Consider the following 17,052-nt stretch of genomic DNA (forward strand, 5'->3'; position numbering starts at 1 on the left):
ACACATTGAATCATTTACTTGTTCTTTATTTGTATCAGATTCGAATCATGTTCCATTAATTCGATATTATAAGGCATCTTTTCCCGTTTGTTTGGATAACATGCCACTATTAACCCTACGCTTTTTCGGAACACATTCCCGTCGCTGGGGGAAGCCGCCACTTACATCCCACATCACATACATACATCGGTATTTTCGGTCTCATTCAAGATTCGGTTTTAAATCCCACAGATCGTCTTTCTAGACGTCACCACCGATATATCCGGTGTTCCAAGGTATCTTCTTCCGCCGTATAAAGAACGAAATGAACAAACAGACTGGTCGGAATAGTTAAATGGATTCCATCGAAAAGCGCAAGACGAACCTGAACACCGATGATACAGCTGATTGTTTCCATGGTCAAAACGATAACCACTGTGTTTTTCTCATTTCGGGAAACCTAAAATAGGTAGACAAAAGTTAGAAATGGTGAGATTAAAAGAAGCAACTTATTTTTCCAACCTGAAATAGCTGCTGAGGTTGTCGCAGATTCGGAAGCCTTTTTGCGCACCGGTTTGTGAGACAGCAGTCGCCCCTGCATGTTGTTCCGAGTTTTTGTTGCTCCAGTTTGATGCTGTTTCTGAAATCCGGGCTGGGCTGTAATTTCCACTTTTGTAGCCAAATTTGTCCTTTTTTTCCACTTGATCAGCTTGCTAACACCGTACAATCCGATAATTGTCCAGGACGGGGCACAATTTTCACTCGTTTATTTTAAATTCAATTTTCAAAACCCGAATCGCGAACACCGGCACAACACAATCAGAGCAAATTTTGCCATTTTTCTAGATGGGTTCATCCAGTCACTCAGCTCGGAATGAGTATCTGTCACTTGCTGTCACCTCACTTAAACCGACTGTCGGAATAAGGTGACAAGAGTCGAGTGACGGTGGGGTGACTCGCCAACTGTCACGTCACTCGCGGCGCAGAATAAGGGCCCAGATTTCTAATTTCATATTTTCCCCTTAAATCTTTTTAAAAGCTTCAACAACTACATATAACAATTTTAAAATCGTTTCAATTTTATGAAATTGTTCTTGCTTGCCCCACTGTATACAAATTTTTGGTTAAATTTTCGCCAAGTCGGTACCTGAATCGGTACCGACAATTGTCACCTAAAATGGTCACCCGAATGCGACGATTCTCACCCACGGTGACTACGAGAATATGGTAAGAACTCACAAAGTTCATTCGAAGTGACAATCCTCACCTAAACCGACTACTGGAATAGAGTGACTTGGGTGACTCTACTATCGTCACGTCACTCGAGGCGCAGAATAAGGGCCATTATTCCTTATCATTTCCAACGACTCAGCGTTATCAACCTTTTTTGCCTCCGGTAATCAAACCGATACTTCAGAAAGCAGTTAGTACCAAGTCAGAGTCAGCCGGTTTCACTTCTACTTGCTGAAAGCTACGAGAAAAAAGGACGGTAAGTACACTTGAATCAGATCTTCAATATCCAATAAGTCATTTATCGGGTTCGATTGATCAGCTGATATATTCAAGTTTACCTATTTGCGTAGTAACCAGATTGTAATCGGTTGTAGAAAAAACGGAAAGAATGTTCCAATTCCTTCTTCTTTTTCTTCTTCCTCTTCTTCTCTGTGTGGTTGAATCCACATCGAGTTTCTCGCCGCGGTTGGAGAAACTCTTTGTACCGGTTGCAAAGACCATATGTCCATCGAATTTTGGTCGGTTCATTACTTTTGAGTAATTATAATTATTTTGGCATGGTTCTCAAAGGTTTTACAGTTAGATCCTTTTGTTTGCTTTTTTCAAAAAGTCAACTACTTCTTTAAAGGTGTCTACATTTTTGGTTTTGAGTAGTTCAGTGATATTTCTGTATTTACAGTCGAAGCTATATTGAGCTCTCGTAACGTTGTACTTAGAACACTTTAATACTATGTGATCCGCATTTCGGTTTCGTTGCATGCATTACAAAGAGGGTCATCTTCAAATTGCATTTTGTTCGGCCAGTACTTGCTGAAGTCGTGTCCGGTCAATAAGCGATTTATTGTGCGCACTTCGAATGCATTTAATTCCATCCCATGGTACCAGGGTTTTCCGCACCATTAATTTTGGATCTCATAGAACTTCTGTCCTTTCGTCGCTGCGTAATCGTTGTACCAGCACGGTGTGTTTATAGAAGAAGTTTAAAAGAAAAAATACAGTAACTCTAATTTTTTCAGAAATGGAAAATTTAGCCTTTTCTGAATCATTTTCTGGCAAAATTAAAATATTTGGTCGGTGAGTCCCCATACGTTTTATTTTTTTGAAAATTTGTTGTCAATATTTAGAAATTTTTATCTGTAAAATTATTCAAATGCAATGGAATAGTAACTTTTTTCATTAAAATTTATTTTTTTAATTTTAATTCAAGTTTTTGTCATTCTAAAACAATATAAAATGTCGACGCCTGGAGAGGTAAGTCATTTGAATTTTCTTGAAAACTGATTTTTATATGAGCATTTTATTCAAAAAATTTTTATTTGAAATATCCTTGTTATAATTGGTGTTATCCAAATATCTCATGAATTTATATTCATTTGTTTATATCTTGGAGAACCAATTCTGATTTAAAAAAATTATGATACATGAATAAAAACAGTCCAACACCATTTGATTGGTTTTCAACAAAGTATTCAAAATCTTTTATTTATTTCAAAATTGTTCTTTGAAATATTTCCACATTATTTGCAGGCTCTGATGCATATGGATACGCACTTCAGAAAACAAATATACAAATTTTGATGATAGTTTATGACATTTTGAATTTTGTTTACCTCATATCAAATTGAAACATATCCAAGCAGACCAGTTTTCAATAAAATTTAAAATATAAAATTTAGTTTAAAGCTCAAGTACTTGCACTGAAATCCGTTCATCTTCCGCTACATAACATATATTTTAAATCTTTTTTTCTTATATTGAAGGTGAAAAAATTTTCTATAAATCATTTGTACATAATTTTTGCTTAAGAATTGAAGTACTGGTGATATTTTGGAATTAATTATCAACAAAACGATGAAAAAAATTTTTTTCAACAGAAATTTCAATATAATCAAAGATTTTAGACCAGATTTATGCGTTTATTTGTTAAGATGAATTTTTATGGTTTTTATCAAACCAATGATTATTATTGTTTTTACCATTATTAGTATAAAATTGTAGAAGTTATGATTGTTTTACTGTAATATTAATGCTTCATTAAGGTTCTTTTTTATAATAAAGAAGAACTTCAGCGTACAGTAGAATAACTAAAATAAGTAAGGGATGAACAAAATATGATGAATGTTACGTGCTGCAGTCTAGCTTGCTACCGATCATTTGCAATTCACTTTTGCCAACAATACTGTTGATTTTTGTTAATACAAGATCAACAAAAAGATTAAAAAGCATTTTTTGGAAAAAAAAAAATTTATCAGAGTTTTAAACTAGATTCTCCCATTAAATAACATTATTTAAAAAAAAACTGTGAAATTCAAATTCTATTTAATCAAAGAATTCAAGAGGTTGTTAAAATAATATAGGGGGTTGAAAACCGTTAAGCTAGGATTGTTTAACCTTAACCGTTATGCTTTTTGAAAAAAAAAATGGAAGCATCACAGAGTACAGCAGGGTTATAAAAATTGGACTAGAAATCGATAAAAATCAAAAGGTTAAAGGAAATTTCAAGCTTATAATAATGATTGTATCAAAAGACAGTAGCATGCAAAATTTTAGCTAGATTGAACTGCTGTAGCGATTTGCAATGAGTCTGAAGTGCGAATGGAATTTTCAGACATTTAAATCAGGAGAAATATAAAAACTAATTTCTCATCAAAAATTGTCTTTAACGGATCGTTTACTTTTAAATATTTATTTTCTTTATTTTTTAAAAGCTTAAAATAAGACAAACGTTTTTACTGCAGATCGCATCACGATAAGCGTTATCACAAAAAAAAATTAAAGCGCTTCCAAGTGTTAGCTGATTTTCTTAATCATTGAGCTTTATTTTTAAATAAAAGTTCCCTTCAGTGTTGCCACAATCAGAAAATCTTAAGACAATGAATGAAAATGGGGTCATATATGAATTCATATTGTTCTAGATAATTTTAATAATTTCAGTTAATATGACCGACTCAGACTGCTGACAGGATTTGCTAGCCAAAATTTAAATTTTAGAATTAGAAGACACTTTCTAAGCATTTTTTTTACGTTTAAACAGCTCCGTTACTAGTTAAAAAAAATTGAAAATTTCTCAAAGTTTTTGATGTGATTGTTGAGTTATCAGTTTAATTTAAAAGTAGTGAAAGTCAAAATTAAGATAATTAGCATCTCTGAAATCCTGTAACTCTAAAAATATATTTATTTTATTAAGAATTGAAATAGAAAATTTTCAAAAAAAAATTTGTATGAGGGGTCACCGACAGAATATTTGAATTTTTGGTGAAAATGAACCAGAAAAAGCTGTTCTTTCAGCCCATGCAAAAATTAGCGTTACTGTATTTTTTTTTCTTTAAGTCCTTCTACGAAATACACCGTGCCAGGTGTTAGCGGATTTTATTTTAAGTGTTTGGAATAAAAGAACGGCATCTTTTGTGAGGATTTGATGATTTAATTCTTCACTCAATGTTGTACCAATTTTGGCTAGTGTGTCTGCTCTATCATTGCCTATTATTTCAATGTAACTTGGTATCCTTTGGATTACTATATCACATTTTAAACATTTTTGGATGATACTGTATACAATAGACTGCCCCAAATGACCCGACTTTTGAAAAAGTTATACGCTGCAGGCTAAAATTGATCCTGGGCCTAGTACAAGATCTCATGCCAAATTTGGGCTAGATCGGACCACGGGAAGGGGTCGCTCAACGAGCCTGAAGTTTGTATGGGATTATTAATGAGAAAAGCATGATTATTTAAAAACCACCGCTTAAGGGTCCAAAGTAGGGCAACTATCCCTACATCATTTTGCTTAGAGTGTTTTTTATTACAAAAATTTATGAAGTTGACACGTGAAGCTATTTCCTAGTAGAGCATCACAAATTGTTCAGTCATGTTTCAAAGCCCCTGTGGTTATGCAATTTATTTTAAATTGTCAAGCATTTTTCCGCCCTTACTTCTTTCCGAACTATCCAGTGAATATCATCCAAACTTAAATATTTGAAAAACATAAAAAAAAATGCAATCGAGCGCAACAACAATGGTTAAAATTGGTCATTATTTGACGAAACGGCATGCATTTCACATTGAGTGTATTGGTCGGACATTTAGTCGCCTCATTTAAACAGTGATGAATATCACCCTTAAAAAAGTTAGCCAATTTTTGAAGCTTAATAACTTTTTATCTTAACTTTGATTGAAACGCAACTTTCGGATGAAATATTTGTCAAAGTTTAGGCTTTAAGAAAACCCATTTTTGAAAGAAATCGGTCGAAGGAGACAAAAATTATTGACGGTTGGTTTTTCATGTTCCTCTCGAACAAAATGTCTCAAAATCCCATACAAACTTCAGGCTCGTTGAGCGACCCCTTACCGTGGTCCGATCTAGCCCAAATTTGGCATGAGATCTTGTACTAGGCCCAGGATCAATTTTAGCCTGCAGCGTATAACAATTCACAGGTTTTAAATTTCCCATACAAATTTGGGGCAGTCTAGTATACAAGCTCACTCTTGTTACTTTTTCTTTGCGCCTCACTCAGTACTCTACACGATGTAAGGGAATCAGTAAGAATTACTGCCCCTGTTAAAGCTTAGTTGCTATTTGTATAGCCACTAGTTCCGCCGTCATGATGCTTGTTTGGTGGTTTAACTTGAGAACGATTTGCTGATTATTCCTTTTTATGAATATACCCACACAAACTCCGTTTGATATTGATGCATCTGTATATACTTTTGCTTGCACAGAAAAAAATAATGACAATTACGTGTACTTGAAAATGGTTGACTTTAATGTAATACGGCATGTAATTAAGAAAATACGTTATTTCAAATTGATTGTTTTAAAAATAAAATAAAACCCATTGATAATTACAGGAAATATCGCTTAACGAAAAGCACCATGACATTCACCGTAGTTTTAAAGGTCGGAAAAATTACGTGCAGCGTAATTTAATTGCACGTAATTTTTTCGAACTTGTATGAGCCGTTTCAAATAAAGAATTTACAAAAAAAAAATCTTCAGCCCAAACTTTAAAGGACTGGACTCGATGACAAACGTAAGCGCCTGCTGAAAATAATGCTCTTACTTAAAAATAATGCTTCGACCTGTAAAATTACAGTGCATGTCCTGCTCCTTTTTGTTACAGGACATTTGCTGTAATATCAAATGATTTAACATGTAATTTTCGACCAATCAATTGAAAATTACGTGATTTCTGAATAACAGGTTGAATTATTTCAAAGGTAACCATTTTCAATGACACGTAATAGTCCATATTTTTTTCTGTGTAGCTTCGAATATTTCATGGTGTACTTTGAACAACTTCTCGCAGTAACTTAGTCTTTCATTGTCCTCTGACGGTTGCGAGGTTTTATAGACCGGATTCTGGTGGGTTACGGATTTAGCTATTTCTTTACATGAGACGAACTCACTTCGGATGTTCCATGGTTCTTGAGAAGCAATAGCTAAGAGGCTGTTTAGGGGTGTAGTCTTGCTGCAATCCGTCACTTTTCTGTAGCATTGGTTAAACAACACTTGTATGGATCGTAAATAAGTTTTTGCTGCGTTGTTGAGTATGGATACTCCGTATTCAATAGAGTTTCTTATTGGGGCGTTGAAGATTACTCCCATGGTTTGAGGATGTCCTCCAAACTGAACGCTACTTATTATCTTTGACATGTTGAGCCTGTCCAGAATTTTCCGTTTCAGGTCTCGTATTTGTCTGCCGAAATTCAAGAACTGGTCCAGGGTGATTCCTAAATATTTGTATGTTTTTACTGTGTTTACTTCCTCGTTATTAATCTTTAAACTGAAATTAATTTTGAACTCTTTGAAAACTAAGATTTTGGTTTTACTAGGGTTGATTTGCACCGACAACTTTCTTGTTTGTTGGATAAACTTTGTTAAACTTGACTGAGTCCTCCTTCGCAATTCTTCAATTGTTTTCCCTTTGGTAAGTATCACAAAATCGTCGGCGTACTGCAGCAGTACCGTACCTTCTTCGACGTTTCGGTGCAGTTTAGCCGTATAGATGTTAAAAAGACATGGCGACATAACGTACCCCTGCGGAAGGCCATTACAAATCATTCTTGTTATGTTCAGAGCTCTCCTACCTTCATAGTGATTGTTCAATTTTTTTTAAAACGATAATATCCAGATGGTCAATTCTGGGGGGAGTTGTATATTCATCAGGATCTCCTCTAAGGTGTCACATTTAACGGAATTGTATGCGTTAGACAGATCAACGAATGTCGCTGCCGTTATATGTCCATTGCGCTTGTTTTAATTGATTGTGTTTATAAGAAAATTCACGCAGGTAGTTGTGGAGTAGTTTTTTCCGAAATCCGAAGGATAATTTTAGGATAATGTTGTGATCCTCTATGAAGAGTTGAATTCTTTCTTACACGGCAGAGTTCATAATTTTCGTTATTGTTGGTATCAGCGAGATTGGACTTTTCCCTTCCACTTTTGACTGATCTTTTCCTTGTATAGGGATGGCTATTACCTTGATCGCCTTAAGTTGGTATGTTGTTCCTGATCTGAACATTTCATTAATATTTCTGATGATAGTGTTAACAATATTTGGTTCTAATACTTTAAGCATTCCGTAAATAATCCTTTCTGACGAGAAAATCTAAATGCCTTTTTGGTGGTGATAAGCCAAAAACAGAATTTTTTAAGTGTGCGAATTGCGCAGGTAATCATTCCTCGAATTCTCTAGAATGTCCCGTTAGGGCAAAAATTGTTGCTTCTAGGAAAAATCCCAAAGTTTCCAGAAAAGTTTCTTCTCCTCCTTCCTCTTTTTCGTCTTCACACGTCAGACCGGCAAACAACCTGCCTGTTCGCGGTCAGCCTCGGCCTACATTGGAATCACGGCTGGGTAATACCCGAAGTGATTTTAATGTTACCTGGGCTGATTCTGCGCCACAAACTCGTTGTTTATCGTTCTCAGAGGTGGTTGAAAATGGGTTGCCCTCTTCAGGTTTAACTAATAAAAATGGGAAAAAACCAAGTCTCAACGTTCACGCGAAGGCTTGGGAAAATCCCCGAAATTCAAATACTTTTTCTTCTCCTTCATTTTCTGATCCTAACAATTTTGTTGATTTGGGTGAGGTTACTGAGGAAAAATTAAAATTTTTGCATCAAAATTTAATGGAAATGATGCAACTTATGTTGAAGGCAAATTCAATGTTTGAAGCTTTCCAAACTTCTTTTAATTATGCTAACAAAATTATTATGACTTTACGATTCCCTCATGGATCCAAATAGATGTTTAAATATTATGAATTGGAACGCTAGATCTTTGCTGGCTAACCAAGATGAATTTTTTTTATTTTTGAAAACTCAAAACATACATATTGCTGCCATCACTGAAACTTTTTTAAAGCCAGACAATAACTTGAAAAGCAATGCTTTCTTTAAAATTTTGCGAAATGATCGACTTGATCGGCAAGGTGGGGGTGTAGCTATTGTCATCAATAGTCGTCTCAAATTTAGACTTCTTCCTTCTTTCAATACAAAAGTCTTAGAAACAATTGGAATTGAATTAGAAACTTCTATGGGGAAAATTTTAATTATTGCCGCATATTTGCCTTATCAATGCAGCGGTGAACAGAAAAATTTTTTGAAGGGAGATTTACAAAAACTCACCAGAAATAAATCTAAATTTTTTGTTATTGGTGACTTTAATGCAAAACACCGATCTTGGAATAATATTTCATCAAATTCAAATGGGAATATTTTATTTAATGACTGCTCTGCAGGTTATTATACTGTTGAATATCCTAATGGGCATACTTGTTTTTCTTCAATTAGAAATCCCTCCACAATTGATTTGGTTCTAACGGATTTAGGCGAGCATTGTAGTCAATTAGTTACTCATGCGGACCTCGATTCAGACCACCTTCCAGTAACATTTTCTTTATCTCAAAGTCCCATTGAAAACCCTTTAAAATCAACTTTTAACTTTCAAAAGGCTAACTGGGAGCGATATATGAATTTTATTGAACGTAATTTAGATGTAAACGTTCCACTGAATTCAATAGAAGATATTGATTTGGCTGTAGAAAATTTGACAACTGCAATAGTCAATGCTAAAGCCGCTTCAATACCTAAAGTTAAACATAAATTTAATCAACCTTTGATCGATGATGATCTTCAGTTTTTGATACGACTGAAAAACATTCGTCGACGCCAATATCAACGTACTAGAGATCCTTATTTGAAATTAATTTATTGCGACCTTCAAAAAGAGATCAAACGTCGTTTAAATTTCATTCGTAATGAAAATTTTGCTAAAGCAGTAGAGGACATAAAACCCTACTCAAAGCCATTTTGGAAATTAACTAAAATTTTGAAAAAGCCCCAGAAGCCAATTCCTACTTTGAAAGATGGGGATAAACTTCTTTTAACTAATTCAGAAAAGGCTCAAAAATTAGCCCAACAATTTGAGTCTGCGCATGATTTTAATTTAAACGTTGTAAGTCCAATTGATGCTCAAATTTCCCTAGAATTTGATGATATTCTTTCTAAGCAAAATGTGTTTGAAAGTTCTTGTGAGACAAATATTGATGAACTTAAATTGATTTTCAAAAAATTTAAAAATATGAAAGCTCCAGGGGAAGATGGGATTTTCTATATTCTTCTTAAAAAGTTGCCTGAAAGCACTTTAAATTTTTTAGTTAAAATTTTCAACAAATGTTTTCACTTGGCCTATTTTCCCAATAAATGGAAAAATGCCAAAGTAACTCCAATTTTGAAACCTGGAAAAAGTGCTTCAGAGCCTTCAAGTTATCGACCAATTAGTTTGCTTCCATCTTTAAGTAAACTATTTGAGAGAGTTATTTTGAATAGAATGATGATTCACATTAATCAGAATTCTATTTTCCCTGATGAACAATTTGGTTTTCGTCATGGACATTCTACTACACATCAACTTTTGAGTGTAACTAATATGATTAACGCTAGCAAATCTGAAGGTTATTCAACTGGTGTTGCTCTTCTTGATATTGAAAAAGCTTTTGACAGTGTTTGGCACAAAGGTTTAGTAGCTAAATTAGCTCGATTTGATTTTCCTGTATATCTCACCAAAATTATTCAAAATTATTTGACTAGCCGAACCTTACAAGTAAGCTACCAAAATTCATGCTCTGAAAGGACACCCATTAGAGCTGGTGTCCCTCAGGGCAGTATACTTGGGCCAATTTTATACAATATTTTTACTTCTGATCTTCCTGATGTACCAGAAGGAAAAGGTAGAAGATTATTTGCTGATGATACTTTGCTTTCAGCAAAAGGTCGAAATTTACGGGTGGTACGCAGTAGATTGCAACAAAATTTAAATTCCTTTTTGAATTACTTGAAAATGTGGAAAATTTCTCCTAACGCTTCCAAAACTCAACTTATTTTATTTCCCCATAAGCCAAGAGCTCAATTTTTAAAACCTAATGAAAATCATTCCATAACTTTTAATGGGGTTTCATTAGAATGGTCTGATCACGTGAAGTACTTGGGACTCACACTTGATCGGAATCTTACTTTTAAAAATCACATTGAAGATATTCAATCTAAATGTAATAAATACACTAAATCTCTTTATTCTCTCATCAACAGGAAATCCCGGTTGTGTCTGCGAAATAAGATGCTCATCTACAAACAAGTTTTCCGACCAGCGATCATGTATGCAGTTCCGATTTGGTCTAGCTGCTGCGCGACGAGGAAGAAAGCCATCCAGAGGATTCAGAACAAAGTTCTGAAAATGATTTTGCGGCTTCCACCTTGGCACAGCACCGAAGATCTTCATCGGATTGCAGGCATTGAATCTATCGAAGAGATGGCCAACAACATCATCTCCAACTTCAGAGGCAAATCGATGCAGTCTTCCATCGCAGAGATTCGTTCTCTTTATGTTTAGTTTAATTTTAAGATAGTGTTTAGTTTTAAGTATAAAATATTTTTGCTATTACAGGATGTTCTCCTACATTAAAAACTTGATTGCGCTCAGCAAATTTAAATCTTATAAATAAATTTTTATAATCTAGTTACTTATAGGGCTATGAACAGTTCATTATTGAGCTGAACACCTAGTTTAATGCAATAATGTAATATAAGTGTAATCATGATTTGATACAAATAAAGACATATTTAAAAAAAAAAAAAAAAAAAATCCTTTCTGACGAGGGTTCCGATTTAGAGTTCTTTTTGGCTAAAATTCTCGACCAAGTTTCTTTATCCAACAAGTTGTATTGGCTTGTGATCCCGTAAGAAACAGGTCTAATGACGTATTTTTTTTTATTCCGGATTTGGCTCTCGATCAAAAAACGACTTTCAGTTTTCGAGATATTCCATACGTAGGTGTGCGTGAAAACGAGCGCAATGTTTACATGCAGCTGTCATCTTGTTCTCCCTTCTGGATTTCTTCACTCTGTTCTTCACATCCGGATTGCCTTTTTTCGTGTCCGGATTGCACTGGACAGCATATAGTACAATTTTGCTTGGCTGAGAGTTTCAAAATCGCGGCAATAATCATTTTCCCATTCATTATTTAACCCTCATCCGCATTAGAGTGTCATTTTGACACTATTTCAAGTTTGAATGCTTGTAACTTTTTTCAGAAGCATCAAAAAACAAAAATTTCTTCGGGGACCCTATATGAATTCAAAAGTTCTTTAATTTTGCATCTTTACTTTTTTTATGGACGAACCCTGGAAGCCTGGACAAAAAAACTCCCTTTTCCGACTTATAGTGTCATTTTGACACTCCAAAAGTAAAATCCATTTAAGTCGTTTGAATTGTTATGAACTTTATATAAAACTTATATCAACAGAAACCTTGTAACGTCAGTAAAATATGTTTAGAACATTATATATAGCTAAAGCTTCTAGTTTTCTCGTTATTCAGCATGAAAGAAAAAAAATCCGAAAAAACATGCCTCACCAAAACTGCTGTAGTTCATATGTTACACGTCCAAAAAAATATTTGCCTTATGCATATGAAAGCTGAAGTTAATATCTACATCATGGAACAAAGAAATATTTTTTTAAATTTTTTTAATGAAATGGTCACAAAAAGTTCAAAAAGTGGTCTAAAAACCTACTTTTCATTCAATTGCTAGTAAATACTGTTTGAGCGATGGTAGAGTGTTTTAAAAAATATGACTACAAACTTTATTGAAATTCTAACATTTGGCTGTCTTTAGATTATCGATGCAACAAAAATTGATTTTACTGGAATTTTTCAAAGTTGGCTACTTTGCGCGTTTTTTCACTAATTGAAATTTTATCTGTTTTTGTGGTCTTCCGTCAGGTTGTTCCCGGATTTTCAGTGCTTTCTCGCCGTTTGAAGCAATTAAAACTATATCCACAGAAAAGGGAATTTAATCTACATTCTAGTGAGGTGCAACAATTTACGCTGTAAGATTTCACAAAAATATGAAAATTATAAACGTAAAATCTTTCCTGAATTTCTAGAACTACAAGCAGCGGTCCAGCAAAACGTGTTTGATTGCTCTCCGAGTAGGTACGGTGGGTGGTATTCGGACCGAGAGCGAAGCCGACAGACGAAATAACGATGCTTGCCGTGCATTTCTTGGTCTGTCGGCTTCGCTCTCTGCCCGAATAACCACCCACCTTACCTACTCGGAGAGCATACAAACACGTTTTGCTAGACCGCTGCTTGTAGTTCTAGAAATTCAGGAATGATTTTACGTTTATAATTTTCATATTTTTGTGAAATCTTACAGCGTGAATTGTTGCACCTTACAAGAACGTAGATTAGATGTGCTTTCCAATGAATATACTTTTGATTGGTCCAAACAAAGTAAAAGCACTGATAATCCGGGTACAACCTGACGGAGGACCACAAAAACAGATGAAATTTCAATTAGTGAAAAAATCGCGCAAAGTAGCCAACTTTGAAAAATTCCAGTAATTTCAATTTTTGTTGCATCGAAAATCTAAAGGCAGCCAAATGTTAGAATTTCAATAAAGTTTGTAGTCATATTTTTTAAAACACTCCACCATCGCTCAAACAGTATTTACTAGCAATCGAATGAAAAGTAGGTTTTTTAGACCACTTTTTTGAACTTTTTGTGGCCATTTCTTTAAAAAAAATTTAAAAAAATATTTCTTTGTTCCATGATGTAGACATTAACTTCAGCTTTCATATGCATAAGACAAATATTTTTTTGGACGTGTAACATATGAACTACAGCAGTTTTGGTGAGGCATGTTTTTTCGGATTTTTTTTTCTTTCATGCTGAATAACGAGAAAACTAGAAGCTGTAGCTATATATAATGTTCTAAACATATTTTACTGACGTTACACTCATAGTGCTGATTAGGGTAATGAAATCTAATGCGGATGAGGGTTAAACTGTTTTGCTTTCAGCCTCAAACAGCTGTTTAATGTTTTGACAACAACGTTGAGAGTATTGGTGAACTTCTCCCAAAACTGACTTTCTTCTCAGGGCTACTCCGTCCGTTTTTCGAGCGAACCTAAGTTGCCACTAGAACAATAAATGAGCACGATGACAGCACTTAGAGCGAACCTAACCTAGGTTGCCCCTAGTTTGCCTCCAGGTGAAAAAAAATACGGTATAAGTCTATCTCGCTCTGTCCGAAATGTAATGTTTCAATTCCAAAATTTATTTTGTTAACTTATTTTGATCTCCGCTTTGAAATAAATATTAGCTTCGTTCAATTCAATAAAGTAGCGATTGGTTTCGACTAGTTTCTGTCAAGTGATCTTTAGGTGTGTTCAACAAAACTCAATCGAAATCAATTGAAATGGATTGACAGTTGCACAGCTGTTTCTCCAATTGACTTCGATTCATTTCTATCAGGCCGCTGATTGAACAGCCACTCACCAATACTAATGCGTTCTGTTGTTGTCAAAGCCGAGTGTTGTTCTGTATAATAAATTGAATGGAAGAAGAAAGCATTTCCTCCGCGAAAGATTCCTGATTTGCATTGTTATAAACCCGTTTTCGACGATAAATAACATTCTTCAGGACTTATTTCTCGGTTTTATAATTGGTAAGTTATAAAACTGTTATGATGATTTGATATGATTTTACGTTTATTTTGTGTTTTTAATGTCAGCAACAGATGTAACTAAATCAGCGAGAAGTTGGTCGTATAAACTCGAAAGAACAATCCCATTGGATACTATTCCGGATACGAGCTCGGAACACCATAATACCGAGTACGCTTTCGGCAAGCGCTTCATGGGAATAGCCGGAAAATTATTAGTAGAACAACATTACAAAATTAGTCTGCGCTGCAATTAGACTCCTAAACAGCTTGTATTGGAAGAGGCAATACTCAGACATCGAGCAGTGGGTTTTAATAGAAGAAAATGTCCCAATCGAAGACGAAGAAGCAAAAGTATAATAGAATTCTAGAAAAGAATTGTATTTCAATCAGCTATTTTTAGGGACAAGGGAGGCACAAATGCGTAAAATTGTTGAAAGCAGGTCGTGAAGATTTTAGATTGATATCAACTTTTAATAAACAATATGTATATTACGGAATAAAATACGGTAACTTGATGTTGTGCTTTATTTTTTGGTTATTAACCATAAGTGCATATTTTCCCTAAAGTGTAAGGTTGAAGCGGCGTAGAATCCGGATTAACCTGAATGTAGCCGATGGACAGATGCATGGTCAGCAACCGATCCAAATTTGCATTTGCATCGCAATTCCTGCACAACTGCAATGATTGCACCAACTGGCTCCACCAACGCAGCACACCAGCACAGCACAGCACCGACCGATACCATCTGCACCGCATCACCACAACACGGAGTTTCCTGGCACCACTTTGATTTTCATAGCATTTGCCGTTGTTAACGAGCAGCTGCATTTGATTCGACATATACAACATACCACTAGCACTGCACCATCGGCACAGTGCAGCGGTACAGCATCACCACTGACTTAGCACCCGACAGAGAACACCGCACTGAATGACACAACTTTCATTTTTTCAAATGATTGTTCACAACAAACTAAATCAGCTGTTTTTTGACATTAAAAAACTTCATATGTGTTAGTGCGATAGAAATCGATAGAAACGAATCCTGCTTCCGAGCATGATCGGTTTTGATTGGTTTCGATCGATTTCGATTGGCTTCAATGAACGCCAATTGGATTAGTTTCGACCAAAACATTGGCTGAGTGAACAACAATTTACCAATCGAAATCGATTGAAACCGATTTCAATTGCCTGTTGAACACGCTTTTTGTTTAATGGGCTCATGTTTTGGTCGAAACAGGTCTGGTCGTTGTTCAACGGAGCAAGTTAAAATCGATCGAAACTAGTCGAAACCGAACAAGCTCGAAAGCAGGATTCATTTCTACCACACTAACACACATGCAGCGTGTGTGTCAGACAGAGAGCATGTTTTTGTTTCGTTTTCGCCATTTTATTTTTGTCAAGTGCTAAGGATGTTTGGATTCAGTCGGCAGTCGGTTCTGTGTGTTTCGAGTAGGTGGGATTGTCGCTGTGCTTACTCTTCCTGCTGTGCGGTAAAAGACGTCTGCACTTGCCCCGGGGTACCTTATAGATTTATTTGAATAGAAAATAAATTTTTTGTAGCCTTAAATAGCTGTAGGAAGCTGAGGCTTTGAAGGAAAACTAGGCTATTGATACTAAAACTTTGTTTTCGATTATAAATATTGAACAATAAATGGCTGTTTTATCCTGTTTAAAATTACCAGCACAAGGAGAAGAGTCAATTCACCTGACTAATTAAAAAAACTTGAAAATTTCACCTTTGTCCAATTATCCCCCAGTAAATGTAAAGGGCTTGATTTAAGAATAAGCAGAAACACGGTATTGAAATTTGTTAACCTACTTTACCCGCTAACAGTTCGAATATATCACTTGAAAATTCATTTCACAAGTTTAAAAAACAATCCATTCAATTGCCCGCCATGGATAAAAAATTCCTCGATTTAAGAATCAGCTTTCGTAATTCATAAACCACAAATATACATGCACTGGAGCATTGGGGAGCATGATAGTATTGAAATATGTTAACATTACTCTTTTCTAACTGTTTGAATTTAAAAAAAAGTCCACTTCCGAGTTATCTAACAAAAAAAAAATTAATTAAAAATGGTTCATAGGAAAATAATAAAAGGTCATAATTCTCTTATTGTTGACCGGAATCCATATTAGCTTGTTTTCTGTTACGCGTCTAAATTTCCCCATGATCTGTTTCGGTCTGTCTAGAAATTCGTGTGCAAAACGCACAAAACATGCATTAGTATTGGTGTAAGTATGTTAAACGGACGACCTGGTTGAAATCGATCGAAGTCAGTTGGAAAGAGACAGATTACCAACTGCCAAAATCCATTCCTACTTGTTTCGACCTATTTCAACCTGTTTCGACCATCTTTCATTGAACACACATATTATTTCCCAAGTTTATGGCATATTGGCAATTAATAATTCTAATTGGAGAGTAATAAAGACAAAAATGAATGTATTGACAGGTGGAAAGGTCAAAGTTATAGCGTTTCGGGTAGAAGAAACGAATAGATGTTGAAAATGTGAGCTAAGCGCTTTGTGTATGTAGAGTATAAGGCAAAGAAAGATAATTTAAAGAAAATTTATTAAAATATAAGTTGCGCATTTGGCACGGTGCAACAGTCAGGTAAAAGTAACCCCGATCAGGAGAGCATATCAAAATAAAAACTCAAACATATCTGATCGAGAAATTTATATCTTCTTCAGTTAGAATTTTGTTATCATAATTTTCGACTTTAAGTTCCTTGATTGACATTCTTGAATAGGATTGAACTCACTTTCAACGATAAAAATTTGTTTCAAATTGTTATAAAATAATATATTCGTAATTG

General features: G+C 34.9%; 1 protein-coding gene across 1 annotated transcript in view; it reads left to right on the top strand.

Annotated features, from left to right (window-relative positions):
- Positions 1-1,345: 1,345 nt before the first annotated feature.
- Positions 1,346-17,052, top strand: part of LOC129749348 (uncharacterized) — a 24,483-nt gene continuing 8,776 nt past the window's right edge. Inside the window, exon 1 of the mRNA XM_055744292.1 lies at positions 1,346-1,468. The gene's annotated coding sequence lies outside the window, so the exon portion shown is untranslated. The remainder of the gene's footprint in view (positions 1,469-17,052) is intronic.

This window comes from Uranotaenia lowii, chromosome 2 (genome assembly GCF_029784155.1).
Source record: "Uranotaenia lowii strain MFRU-FL chromosome 2, ASM2978415v1, whole genome shotgun sequence".
Classification (NCBI taxonomy): domain Eukaryota; kingdom Metazoa; phylum Arthropoda; class Insecta; order Diptera; family Culicidae; genus Uranotaenia; species Uranotaenia lowii.